Source organism: Branchiostoma floridae, unplaced genomic scaffold (genome assembly GCF_000003815.2).
Source record: "Branchiostoma floridae strain S238N-H82 unplaced genomic scaffold, Bfl_VNyyK Sc7u5tJ_413, whole genome shotgun sequence".
NCBI classification, from domain to species: Eukaryota; Metazoa; Chordata; class Leptocardii; order Amphioxiformes; family Branchiostomatidae; genus Branchiostoma; species Branchiostoma floridae.
In genome coordinates, this window is record NW_023365840.1 from 11,043 (window position 1) to 24,682 (window position 13,640).

The window sequence follows — 13,640 nt, forward strand, 5'->3', positions numbered from 1 at the left end:
CCTGAGTACCATCCTCTGTAGTGACTGCTGGCTCAGTACTTTCGCTTGCTAACCACGATGGTTAGCAAGGGAAAGTACTGAGCCAGCAGTCACTACAGAAAATGGTACTCAGGCTAATGAAACTGTATAAAGCATATACTGGTAGTGAATGTACAGTGAATCTTGTATTTAGCACAATAATTTGTATCCTGCTGATACTAAGTGTAATATGAGTTTGCTTTTCCAATTGGAGTACTGTATATACCTGTATGTGTGATAGTTTGATATGCCATTTAGAAAAAAAACTAAACGACACCTGTTAACTCTATTGTTTCGAATGCCTTTTTTGTGCAGTGTGTCATATTCATAGGTTCATATTTTGATGCCGGAGTCTGAGAAATGTGCATCCTTGAATCCGTACATCTGCAATCACTGTATATTTGTAAATGCTTGTGACTGTATCTGTAAGCAGCAAGATCTACATTTCTGTATATAGCTACAGTGCATATACTGCCCAATATTGTCCTGAGGAAGGTGAAAGATGGTCACTGAAATGTTGGTGTGAAATAAAGAAAGAGTTGTGAGAAAAAGAGCCTCTTTATTTATTCATTTTGATATAGTAGACTCTGGGGTGGATATTGATGGATTGGCCTATTGTCATCATTGATTGACTTTATCTGTATAATATTTGTTAATATATTTGTATACATGTGTGTGGAGCATTGGTAGATACCAAATTACCTGACCTAATTCTGAAATTTAGACAAAACTGAACAAAGTATAAATGTCGACATTTATATTTAGACATCCTAGTAGGTGATTTGACAGAAAGGGGATAAATAAAGTAAATCTAGATCTTATTGCCTCGATCAAATATGATATGACTCTCTATCATATTGGTTCTGTTTTAGGACAATATATTCCATACGTTCCTGAGTTTGGTATAATCAAATGGAAAATTTTGTGCAACATTCAATTATATCACAATTGGTTTGACTTAAGAATCTTCTCACGAAGAACTTCTGTCTTATACTATGTCAACCAGACATGGTCAGGTTCGGATCTGAGCCTAAACCTGGACTAGTACATGTACTTGATTACGCCGAAACCGTATCCACCTCAAGTGTGAAGGTGCATAAATGAACTGGTTATGTGTTTATGTATGTGAATATGTTAGTGTGCCAGTAGACGAGAGGGTGGAGAAGCTTAAGGAAGTGCACACCCCTCCTTCACCTTAAAAACCCGAAGTGCAGGCCATGCAGACCTAACCCACTCTGTCTGCCTACAATTATCTTCCGAGACAGATGGATGCCAACCCAATCAGTGTAGAGTTTTGTAGACATGGTTTGGAAAACGTGCGCCATGAGTTCGACACCGATGATATTACCAAGTAACTTGATAATGATCCATGATTTCAGCATAGCAATTGACATAACGACTTCACAAGCATTTATCAACATTTCAGCCAAATTTAAGAAATCTGATTCTAATAGGAGACATGAAGTCCTACACGTTCTAGCCAGAAACCCACGTCCCAACGAACCACATACACCTGTACGGAAGTGCGTTTGTCTTCATCAAACGAAACGGGAGCGGTATTTTAAACATACATCTTTAACCAAAGTATGTAGCGTAATATGTAATCAGTTCAGTTCAGGTCATCCTCATACGAGGTGCTATTAACAATGTCTAACCATGCGTTTCTATCAAGCATGCGTTAGTATGTAATAACTTGTATATTTTTGTTGTTAAAAAGTTTTCCGTTATCCTGCTTGCAAATACCTAGTACATTTATCTTCCCTTGTTTTCCGTGACCACACAACAGTTCAAACCCGTTTCCTTGGAGACATATGAAAAACCAAGACGTTCTAGTTTTGCGCACAGTGAGAGCGCGTTCCGACCGCTATGATCCAAACTTCAAAGGTTTAAAGCTCGAGTAAGATAACTACATGGGAATTCATACAGCAACTAAGGACGATTTTATTGATATATCGACCAAATTTGGAAGAAATCCGGCGTTTCCTTGGAGAGATATGAAAAACCAAGCCGTTCTAGTTTTGCGCAAAGTGAGAGCGCGCTCCGACCGCTATGTTCCAAACTTCAAAGGTTCAAAACTCAATAACCGATTAAGATAACTACATGGGAATTCATACAGCAACTAAGTAAGATTTCATTAATATATTGACTTAATTTGGAAGAAATGCGAGATATGAAAAACCAAGACGATCCACTTTCGCGTAAAGCGAGGGCGCTGTCCGCCCGCTATGCTCGACATAGACAATTCTAGCTCAATCTGAACCCCACATGACCGAAGTGCGTTTTCGTTCATAAAACGAAAAAGAAGCGGTATTTGTCGACGAAATTTTCACCACGGTAGGCTATTGGTCTGATCTATATGTACCTTTAGCAGTTTTGGTCTTTCTTTGATGCAACTGACGATATAGGCCATCAATCTTTGTTCATTTTTGACCATACTAAACCCGCAAAGTCCGACATCACAAAATTATGTCGAATAAGGGATGTACATTGTGAAATAGACATATGACTCTGTTAAGGATATTTCTGTGGTATCATCACTTCCTTTGTGAGTTATTTCACTCAATTTATTAGGAGAAATTTGAACTTTTATCTATGAACACCGTGCTATAAGTTGTGCAAGAAATAGATTACCAGTATTTTCTAAAATTCAACAGTTCAAAATTCAATAATCATTTCAGATGATTACATGGGAGTTAATACAGCAACTAAGTAAAATTGAATTGATATGTCGACCAAATTTGGAAGAAATCCGACGTTTCTTTGAAGAGATATGAAAGACCAAGACGCGTTCTAGTTTTGCGCAAAGTGAGAGCGCGCTCCGACCGCTATGTTCCAAACTTCAAAACTCAATAACCGATTAAGATAACTACATGGGAATTCATACAGCAACTAAGTAAGATTTCATTGATATATCGACTTAATTTGGAAGAAATCCGGCGTATTTTTGGCGAGATATGAAAAACCAAGACGATCTACTTTCGCGTAAAGCGAGGGCGCTGTCCGCCCGCTATGCTCGACATAAACAATTCTAGCTCAATCTGAACCCCACATGACCGAAGTGCGTTTTCGTTCATAAAACGAAAAAGAAGCGGCATTTGTCGACGAAATTTTCACCACGGTAGGCTATTGGTCTGATCTATATCTGCCTTTAGCAGTTTTGGTCTTTCTTTGATGCAACTGAAGATATAGGCAATTAATCTTTGTTCATTTTGACCATACGATATACTACATAGCACAGTGGCGCTTATTGATGTCTTCTGTCGAGTTAAAAAGCTTGTATCCATCAATGATGCTCTGCGCAGTTAGCAAACATTCGTATGTTGATGTTCCATTTGTCAAATAGCTTTCAGAGTGTGTTTTGATAAATATATTTACAAAAAACATACGAATAATATGTAAAAGCTTCAGTATATAACCTAGCAACATTCAGCGGTACTGCAGAAGTTTCCATAGCGCGGCACATTTTATGGTGGCATTTTATTTGTTCAGGTCTTTTCAGTGCACTCAAATATATTTTTAAAAAATACTTTACTTACCCTAGCGCAGATGTAGATGCTATCATTTTTAATGGAAGTCCTTAGCTTTCAATTGTATACACTGAAGTTTTTTCTGGGCGTTTGCAGTTAATGTTTGGAGATATGTTAAATTATAGATATCTCAATAACGTAACATTACCTCAGGTATGAAATCAATTTATATAACAATAATAATACACATATACATTTGTATGCTAGCCAAACGTGAAAGAAAGCGTGTTTGTTTTATAGGCGGGATACCATAATTTGCAATGTCAATATAACTTTTCCAAAACATGACAACTTCAAAACTATGCATATGGTAGCCTTTCTTTGAGTGCTGTATATAACCTTACATCACTGTGATAAGTCAAAACAAAAACATCTGTTTCCTCCTTTACTAAGAAATCTTGACTATGGCTGCTTCCCTGTCCTAAAGACTATGGACTTAAACTCATGAAGCAGATGTTGCTTTTTCAAAGTCCACTATTTATTTCATGATGACTTGACTACAATGAAATAAAGCTTGACAAAACAGAGTCCCGCAAATGGATAAGACCGACCGACAACTTTTATATGCAACTAGATATAGTAATAATCCTTTGTGTTTGCACTTATCTATTTGTATACATATAAGAAACTACTGATTGATTTTGGACAAATACAATATTGCACTTTGGACAAACACTAAATCTTCTAACCCTTTACAGCTAATACTCACAAAGTTGATACTTTGTAAAAAATCTTCCAGGCCACTGTACAGATCTAGTAATGACCCAATCCCAATTCCAGTTAGCTTCATTCACATACAACTTCTGGCCTTTTAGTGGAATGTACAGGCGCACACATTTATGTAATAAACTGATATGGAAATATCCAGATTACCCAGAATATTAATACAAAATAAAAACAAAATAAAAGCTTCTTAATCAATTTCCTATTCCTGTTATTCTCCATCATCATGTACTTATGTCAAGATTACATAGGAAGACTCGCACTAGGTCTCATCACATGTATCTGACATTGACAGTGACCTCATACATGTACAGTTGTACAGTTTAAGCTCAATAGCTCCAACGCTGTGTTTTGGTGTTTTGAAAGTCATCAGCAATTGCCCATATACCTAAATATTTTTGGATGAGCATCTGAAACATACAACTAATCCATCCTTCCCCATAGCTACCTTACATGCAAAGGCTGTTACATGGAATATCTAATACAACACAGAACATTAGAAAGTTCTCTGCATCATGTATAATACAAGTTAGTTGTAATTAACATGCAAAACAGATACATGTACAACCTCAACATTTTCTACTCAATGTACTCTACTAGTACTATATCTTCCATCTAAAGAGACATGATTTTAAAAGAATTTGAATCTGAGTTACAGCAATTATAACATGATAACAAACACAGCACACTGCAGAATAACAAAAAAAACTTTCTATATACAAGCTGTCTGTACACCTCTACTACTACTAGTTTAACTTTTTACAGACTCATTGTTCATTTGCTCAGTAGCAAAGTGCTCCCACGACCACCCCTGGTCAAGGGACCGATGAGGACGATGAGACATATTGTTTAAGCCTCACTGCATTAAAAAATAGGACATGGCTGGTGTTACTGAATAATTCCTCTATGTAGAAACAGGTAATCGACTGCTGCATGATCATCAGCTTCTTGTCCCGTCATTTGTTCTTTTTAGCAATAAACTTGAGTTTGCTCAGGTTGGCATGATATAAATAGAATACAACACGGGGTATTCCATATCGCCCTTGGTCCCAAAGGCAAGGAGACTGGTCCCGGTATGCCTGCTTTCCTCATATGCACCAATAGTTCGGCCATGTGTTGAGTCTGGTACCTGTGAATTATAAAGACAAGAATTTCAGCCCGACTTTAACATGTACAAGTGAAATTAATATCAAAATGATCATTCAATAAGTCAAGGCAATAATGTCAAAGACCTGAACTCTAAGCTTAGATAGCAGACAAAATGGTAGTTTGTAGATATAACTTTGAAGATGCTGCTAGCTCATGGGAAATAACAGAAATCACAATTTTCACTCTTATGGCAGTGTGGTAAATGACTACTAGGTCTTTTACTATGTGAATGATACACATGATTTTAAAAGAATCTGAATCTGAGTTACAGCCATAACATGATAATAAACACAATGTGTGAGTGGCCAACATTTCAAAAACATTAGATAAATATTTAATTCATTATTAGTGTAAAATCTAAGTTAATAGTTTGAATGTAATGTGTTAACACACATTACAAAAATGGTTATGAAAGTATAACTTTCTTTAGCTGTTTAGAACAAAATGTATATTAACTGCTAAAAGACATATAGCACAAAAGGGACATAATTATTAATGTAGCTCAACACCCTGTATTTCTTTACTTATTGTTTAATTACAGAAAGACAGGTTTAACCTACTAATAGTACTTAGTAAATTGCTCCAAGCCTTGCTTTTTCTTAGGCCTAGGGGGAAAATGTTGTGTTTCCTGATTCAGTCCTGAAAAAAAGTAGGGTTGGTAGGTAGGGACTGTCTGTTTTCTTCTTAGGTTTTTTTAAGGCTGGCCAAAACAGTGTGACATATTACAATACAGTTGAACAAAGTAAACTGAATTGCATGAGGACACTTGTCTTCCAATGTCAAACTGTTATTTTGTGCATACCATGTTATTGATATTACATTTATCCTTCCTTATACATGTACAGGACAAGCAGTGTTTTTACTTCAATAGGAAGCAGGCTGAATAAAAAATTCGAAACTATGTGACTCCACTGCCCACCAAAAAAAGGTCTAGGATTGACAGGTTTTTCTAGGGTAGGTACCTGGGAATCAGGAAACACAACATTTTTCCCTAGGCCTTCTAATACATAATGAGATACTGATTCAAGTTCCAACTTTTAGAAATATTAATGTATAATCATGATACACTTATAAATGATAAGAGGGGCATTCACAAAGGGCAATTTTTTATATACAATTTCTTTTTTGTTCTAAGTTCTAGGATTTTTTCCAGAAAAAAATTGGACGGGTCGAAAAAAATAAAAATAACTTTTTCAAAAGGTCTGGGGTGAAGACACTAATTACACAGCTTACTAGTAATAAACATAAAGAAGCAACAGCCTGAGTTAGATGACACATTTTATACAATGAATACCTTCCTTTGCCAAAGGTCTGAATATAAGGCGTTGTTTTTAATTATGTGTATGTGTATAATTTCCACACACAACTAAATTATGTGTATAACTTCCACACAGTCAGCAGTCAGTACAGGCATTACAATTTGTATCTGCCATAATATACTGTGGTATGCACATCATGTCCCTGTTAAAGTGAAAACTTGTGAATGGGTGATATTCAAAACAATCGTGTCAATGGTCCATTTTGCTAGATAGAGGTTAAATTGTCCATTTTGAATGCAACACAAATACTGGCAAGGGGTTCTTTTTAGCCTCCACCAGGCCTTCTTATGGGAAAAAGGAATAGCAGAATTAAGCAAAAGATCTGGAAATCAGCAAGGGGAATCAGTCCACGCTAAGGTCTGCAAACTCCTTTGGTAGCATAACTAATATTAACTTCCCTGGAAAATTATAGATCCCTATGAGATTGATAGCCAGCATAGTGAGTCTGGTAGAGAAGTTAGGTTCTGTTGGCATGTAGTAATGATGGGTACTCTAGTACCGGTACAGAAAATTCAGGTTCATGTACGGTCCAGGTCCAGAGGATCGGGTCCAGGTCCAGATCTAAACCTGGACCTAATTTGTGTTGTGAATGGGCAATGGTCCATTTTGCTGCAGAAATCTGTTTGCTGGAGTATTCTACTTCCTGTTTTGGGGTTTGTACCAGTTTAAAACTTTAACCACTTTTAATATAGATAGCCTTGTATCTTATATTTACGAAGAGGACAAAAGAGACTCGGGAGCTAGAATACGGCTGGATAAGAGTACCAGGCTATAATGTAGTAGCATGTTGGCACTGGGGTGGTTCAGAATGGTCCATTTTGCAGGGGGGGGGGGGCGGAATTTGCAATTTTTTCACTTACCTCAATCTATACTGAAGGGGAGGGAGAAAAGTTTGTGGGTGACTTAATTTCATCATAGTCAGCCAGGGCTTGAATTACATTATTCTGCATACCTGCACTGGTGTAGGTAACATTGAGAATTACCTGCACCAGACAAATTTTACCTGCACCACTCTGGATTCAGGAAGTATGGATCATACTAAAATTGTTCAGGAACCATTGCTATTTTTTCTTTTATACTTTATAGGTGGTAATAGTCAATGCAGCTAATAACAATCCACATAAACCTACATCATTTGTATAAAATCCAGTACATGGACCAGTGCAGGTTAGGTGCAGGTAGACTACAAAAATATGTGCACTGTCCAATTTTACCTGCGCTAAAAGCTGCATATATGCAGGTGGTATTTCGAGGGGAGGGGCAACATTTCTGTCCCCATTTTTTGTGTTGTGTGAATGAATGAATGAAGTGAAAATGACCTGTCGGCCTTAGCCGCTCTTTCCAGAGGTCCACTATACGTAATACATTGTACATTCATGTTTGGCTGTGATCGTGATTTTTGAGCCTGAGCAGCAGTGATTTTTTAATTGCTTTGTGCTTTGCCATATTGATACTTAAGATGTTGTCCCTGAAAATAAATGAAAATCAAAATCAGCCAAGAGTAAGAGTAAGACCAGTTTGTAAATCTAGCATCCAACTCCAGGGTCCAGACATGTCCATTATAAAGGTGTTATAAATGTGTGGGATGTGTGTGCCATGTGTGCTTGTTTGTGTTCAGCTAAGGGACAATGTACTAGTACATGACTACATGTGTGTGACAATAATCTGAAACTTGAAGTTGAAACTGACAGCACCAATACTATTAAAATAGGCCTAGGGTCTACATGGGGGTCTTGATTATGCTTTATTTAATAGATAAAGGCTGACAACACATGAAATTTAGTTAAATTTTCATTTTGATTCAGTGAGCTAGAATTTTACAATCAAGGATGTTGTGTGAACCATATGATAGATTGCACATACAAGCACCAGATGCGGAGGCAGAAGCAGGACATTTTGTAGTTTGTATGGAGGGACATGGTATTGAAGGACATATTGTTGACCAAATTTTCACCAAATCCACCAAATATTATGAAATTATTATATGCTGCGTATATTTCCTAGATGTATTTCAAGCAGCAAATTTTGCTGGTAGACATCTTTACTAGTATCAGTGGGAAAATACAGCACACAAGAGTCTCAGCTTTATTTGCTCCCCAACATTCCCCACCTTCCCGCTTAGCCATCATTGAAATTTGAATCTTTTGTGGAAGCGTGGTGGTTACAGCCTGGGTACCATATCATCAATACTACTGGGGCTCCTTACACTCACTGCCCTTACTTAACTGGCCCTCCTTACACTCACTGCCCTGCAAAAAGTTGATTTTTTAGCAACGAGTGTAAGGCACTGATGGTACCTGGTCTAGAGAGATGGAGATGCAATTGAGATTGACTCTAAATGTGTTCTTGACATCAGCTTATATACCAAAGTACCTGAATCATAATGATAATAATTTGTATTTGGGATCACTGTTTTTCCTGCATACCTGCACTGGTGATCATTAAAGTTTTTTAAACTAAAAAGTTCCACTGCACACACAACAGTTGTCAACGTATAAGTTATAGTATATGTTGTACATGCCTTTAAGTTTACTGGGATTTAATTTCGTGGTAGCAGGGAAAAGGACATTTCGCTGTGGTTTAAAGTTCGCTGTAGCACCATGCCATGAAAAAAATGTTTGCGGTGGTTTTAAATTCGCGAAGTGGCCACCACAAAAACTGCAAACATAAATCCACCGCGAACATTTCTGCATTTACAGGTAAGGGGCAGGTAAACAAATTAGAAATACTACATTCTGCATATTGTAAATTGTAGCTGATATATCTTTCATATAGACTAACCAATAGAATCTAAAGACTTTTTTTAAGTTAATAATCTTGTCAATTTCTCAACAACAAAAAAGTCACAGTGCACACGTAACATAAGTACTAAATATTATAACCGTAACAAATTATAGGACACATAATACTGACGGTCTAGTTTATATATGGGAGCTTACTTTAATTAAAACAATGTTTATCTTCAGTGACATCTTCACGGCGATCATTATAAGGAAAACAAGAGTTCAATTCTAGAGACACAGCTGCCACACTGTGCATTAATTGTGATGATGATGTAAACGTTATAACTCACCTGTAAGGCTGGAACCGGGAGCGTTACGTTGACAGCCGTAATTGTACGCCGAGATTTTCTGGTTACCGCTGTGAATCTACCTCGTGCCACAAGCAACTATCAAAACTATGGCTCCTATCAGTATCAATGTGGTGTTATCTTCACAGATGCTAACCATAATCTTTTGAAAAATTATATAAACGACCGTTGTACGGGTACTTGCTTTTACATCGCACATAAGGCTACATCTAGCCTGGTATCCAGCCATATTGTAGCTCTCAAGTCTCGCCTGCCATTTGCGGAGAGAACAGAAGAGACTCGGGACAGTGCTCGGGAGCTATGATACGGAGAGAACAGGAGCTATATACGGCTGGATACCGGGCTATCGCTACGAAAAGGCCGCCATTTTGATCATGCTGATCAGCTGGTCTGCTCGACTCCCATCACGCATTGCGCGGCATTGCGCGGCAGCTCCCTCTTAGTCTACCAACGACAACTCTCGTTAATGACAGCGATCTGGAACATTGGATCGTAATCTATACCCGACACTATCGCCTAATAATTTCCCATTTTTAACGACAAGAAACGCTAATGACAACAGTATCGGGTGAGACCTGCGACCCGCTCCGAACTGCGCCCCGCCGATCAGCATGACAGGAGCTGGTAAACTGGAAGAAGGGCACATCACATGTTACGTCACCGCGGAAAAAATTACTGAGAAAACAGAAACATCACGAGTTCACGACGGTTAAAAGATCTCTTACTAGCGTACAGGCTGTCCGACAACCTGAAGTGCCAAAGCAAACACTTTCAGAAAGGATATCACAGTCAACTTGGAATCACCGCTGCAAATTGTTGACTACTGCCCGAGTATTGAAGTCTTTGAGCCTGGTCCAACCACTTTCCGGGCTGTTGACTGCTCCACAGATTGCAGAAATGCTGGCCTAGCACAGAAAACCATGGCAAAATTGTACGGTAAAACAGACAAGCAACACTGCTAAAACGAGAGCAGCCCAATCAGGCAACTCTACCCGAAACATGGCGCTTCGGCACACACAGAAAAACACTGACCACCACTTTGACGACTGCCAAAGTTTCCAAAAAATGGCTTAACTCACCCACAGCGGTGTCAGTAATAAGTTTAACCACTACTGTCGTCAGGGGAGGAATGTCATGTGCTCCTCCAGGCCCTCGGTGATCAGTTCAGTGTTGTTCTGCTCCATTAGGCTCTTTGCGCGAGAAAACAAGGATTACGGCAGTCCTGGTGGTGATACAGCCTTGTCTGAATACCTAACTCATGCGAAAAAAAAAACAAGAAAATCAAAATGCATCCGAAGCCAAGTTAACCACGCTAAGTTGAATCAATCTCACCTGCGCACCCGAACACGTGCGCTCCACATACAGATGCAAATTCCACTCATAAATGACACGAGTATCAGAAGGAACATTTGAAAACTCGAATATGCTCTAAAACACAAGCTGCACGCCTTAGGAAAGGTGAGCAAACAAATTCACAGAATAAAAAAAAAACGAAATTCAGACAGCAAAATGTCTCTGCACTGAGAACACTGTCCCGCCAAAGCGCGGGAAACAGACCGCCAAACAAAAATTCCAGAACACGCCATAAGGCGGCAAGGCAATACTGCGTACCTTCTAGGTTAGTGACACTAACGCCAAAGGAAACTACTCAGTCCTTTGCTGCCGGCAAGATACGTTCCCAGAAGTAAAAGATGTCACCGGCTTGCACATGGCTGGTACCGCGCTACAGGAGCTCTGCTAGACAACGTCCTGTTCGTGCGGCTCATGATTCACTTGTGAATAGAGGGGGAGTTATATCACATGTCATAAACTCACGCGAGTGGAGATCTCGCGAGAGTTCATTCCATTGTGATATCATTGGGAATCCTCCTGTCGCCGTTTGCAATGAAGCGTGTAAGAATTCTCGTCCCAAATGAAGTTTAGCCATATTATATTCCCGGACTTCGACTAAGAAACATCAAGGTCCTATTCCGTGCTTCATACTTATTACGTCCATAACAGAAACATGTTAATACTTGGTGCGTTTGTCAGTCTGCCTGTCGGTCTTGTAGGTGTGTCTGTGTGTGAATGTGCCTGTGTATTAGAGTAGACCATCCGGTAACTTATCGTCACCATATCTTTTTGACTTTGGCCACATGTTATCTCACAATCCATACCTGTTTAGTAAGATTCACATGACACAGAAATATTAGGCAACTTTAGATACAACGATATATCTAACACCATGAAAAGAATCATATAGGATATAAGCACAACGTCACACACCAAAGAAGACAAAACAACCAACATCACGTTTACGCGCGGTCGCAGCTGTATCTATATGTTCCCATTGTCTGAATTCTATGTGGTTTGGCAGGTCCTCTGTACTGAGGTTGACGATGATGCACGTGATTTTTTTTTTGCGGCAGGTGGTTTTATTATGGATGTTATAAAAATAGCACCCCTACAATTTGTTCGTCTTGCGGTGTTTTGGTCCAGATCCTCTGCATGTAGGTCATTTTGTAATCGGATATTGTTAAGCAGATACGTGGTTTTATCTGATCGTCAAAGTTAATTCGCGTTCGCACCTGTAACTGCATGTTCTCGTTGTCACATACGTACGTTGTTTGGCAGGTCATCTGCACTGAGGTTGACGATGATGCACGTTTTTTTTTTTCGCGGCTGCTGGTTTTATTATGGATGTATAAAAATAACACCCCTACAATTTGTTCGTCTTACGGTGTTTTGGTCCAGGGCCGCTTTGTGTGAGCCTTGCCAGAATTAAATATTGCAAGCAGATGCGTGGTTTTATCTGATCGTCAAAGTTATTCGCGTTCGCATCTGTAACTACATGTTCTCGTTGTCGCATACGTTCGTTGTTTAGCAAGTCCTCTGCACCGATGTTGACGATGATGCACGTTGTTTTTTTTTTCGCGGCAGCTGGTTTTATTATGGATGTATAAAAATATCACCCTTACAATTTGTTCGTCTTACGCGTATGGTGTTTTGGTCCAGTGCCGCATTGACAGTTGTTTACCTTTCTCGAAATATTTTGGATTATGATTTTACCATACACACAAGTTGACAGCTGTTCACCTTACTCGAAATATATCAACATCTGTGACCAGCTGTGACCAGCTGCTCATGTTGTCAACGGCTGCGACCAGCTGGTCATGACATGTTTGACAACTTCGATCTACTTTGATTATGACAATATCACCTATTTATGGTAATTTTATGTAGCTGTGGGCCAATGGCCATTTGCGTTTTAAAGGAACATGGTTGGTACTTTCATTATGATAATGCTGTCTTCATATATACTTGTACCTTCAGCCTCTTGTTATGGTTGTAATAATTTCAGAAATCCAAGTTTGCCAAGACTAGCCTAAATAGACAAAGCTGGGTGAACGCACTACACAATGAAGAGTGTAAGACATATTAGAAATTATAAAATTACATCAAGGTCCTGTTCTGTGCTTCATACTTATTACGTCCATAACAGAAACTTAGGACTTAGTGCGTTTGTCAGTCTGCCTGTCGGTCTTGTAGCACTTGCAGGTGTGTCTTCTGTGAACGTGACTGTGTATTAGACAATCTGGTTACTTATCGTCAACATAACTTTAGACTTTGACCACATGTTATCTCACAATCCATACCTGTTTAGGTCTTTAACATTAAGATTTACATGACACAGACATATTAAGCAACTTTAAATAAAACGATATAGTTAACACCGTGAAAAGAATCATTATAAGCACAACGTTACACACCAAAGAATACAAAACAGGCAACATATACCAGACCGACGTCACAGACTATGTTACCTACGGTCAC

The 13,640-nt window shown here is 38.7% G+C and overlaps 2 long non-coding RNA genes across 2 annotated transcripts; both read right to left on the reverse strand.

Annotated features, from left to right (window-relative positions):
* Window positions 1-4,001: 4,001 nt before the first annotated feature.
* Window positions 4,002-10,392, reverse strand: LOC118408796. Its single transcript, XR_004830358.1, has 2 exons — window positions 9,810-10,392; window positions 4,002-5,397 (listed from the first exon to the last, which is right to left on the reverse strand). It is a non-coding gene; the product is annotated as an uncharacterized LOC118408796 (long non-coding RNA).
* A 28-nt stretch (window positions 10,393-10,420) lies between these two features.
* LOC118408797 lies at window positions 10,421-11,687 on the reverse strand. The gene is made up of 3 exons (XR_004830359.1): window positions 11,439-11,687; window positions 10,907-11,078; window positions 10,421-10,732 (listed from the first exon to the last, which is right to left on the reverse strand). It is a non-coding gene; the product is annotated as an uncharacterized LOC118408797 (long non-coding RNA).
* Between the last annotated feature and the right edge of the window lie 1,953 nt (window positions 11,688-13,640).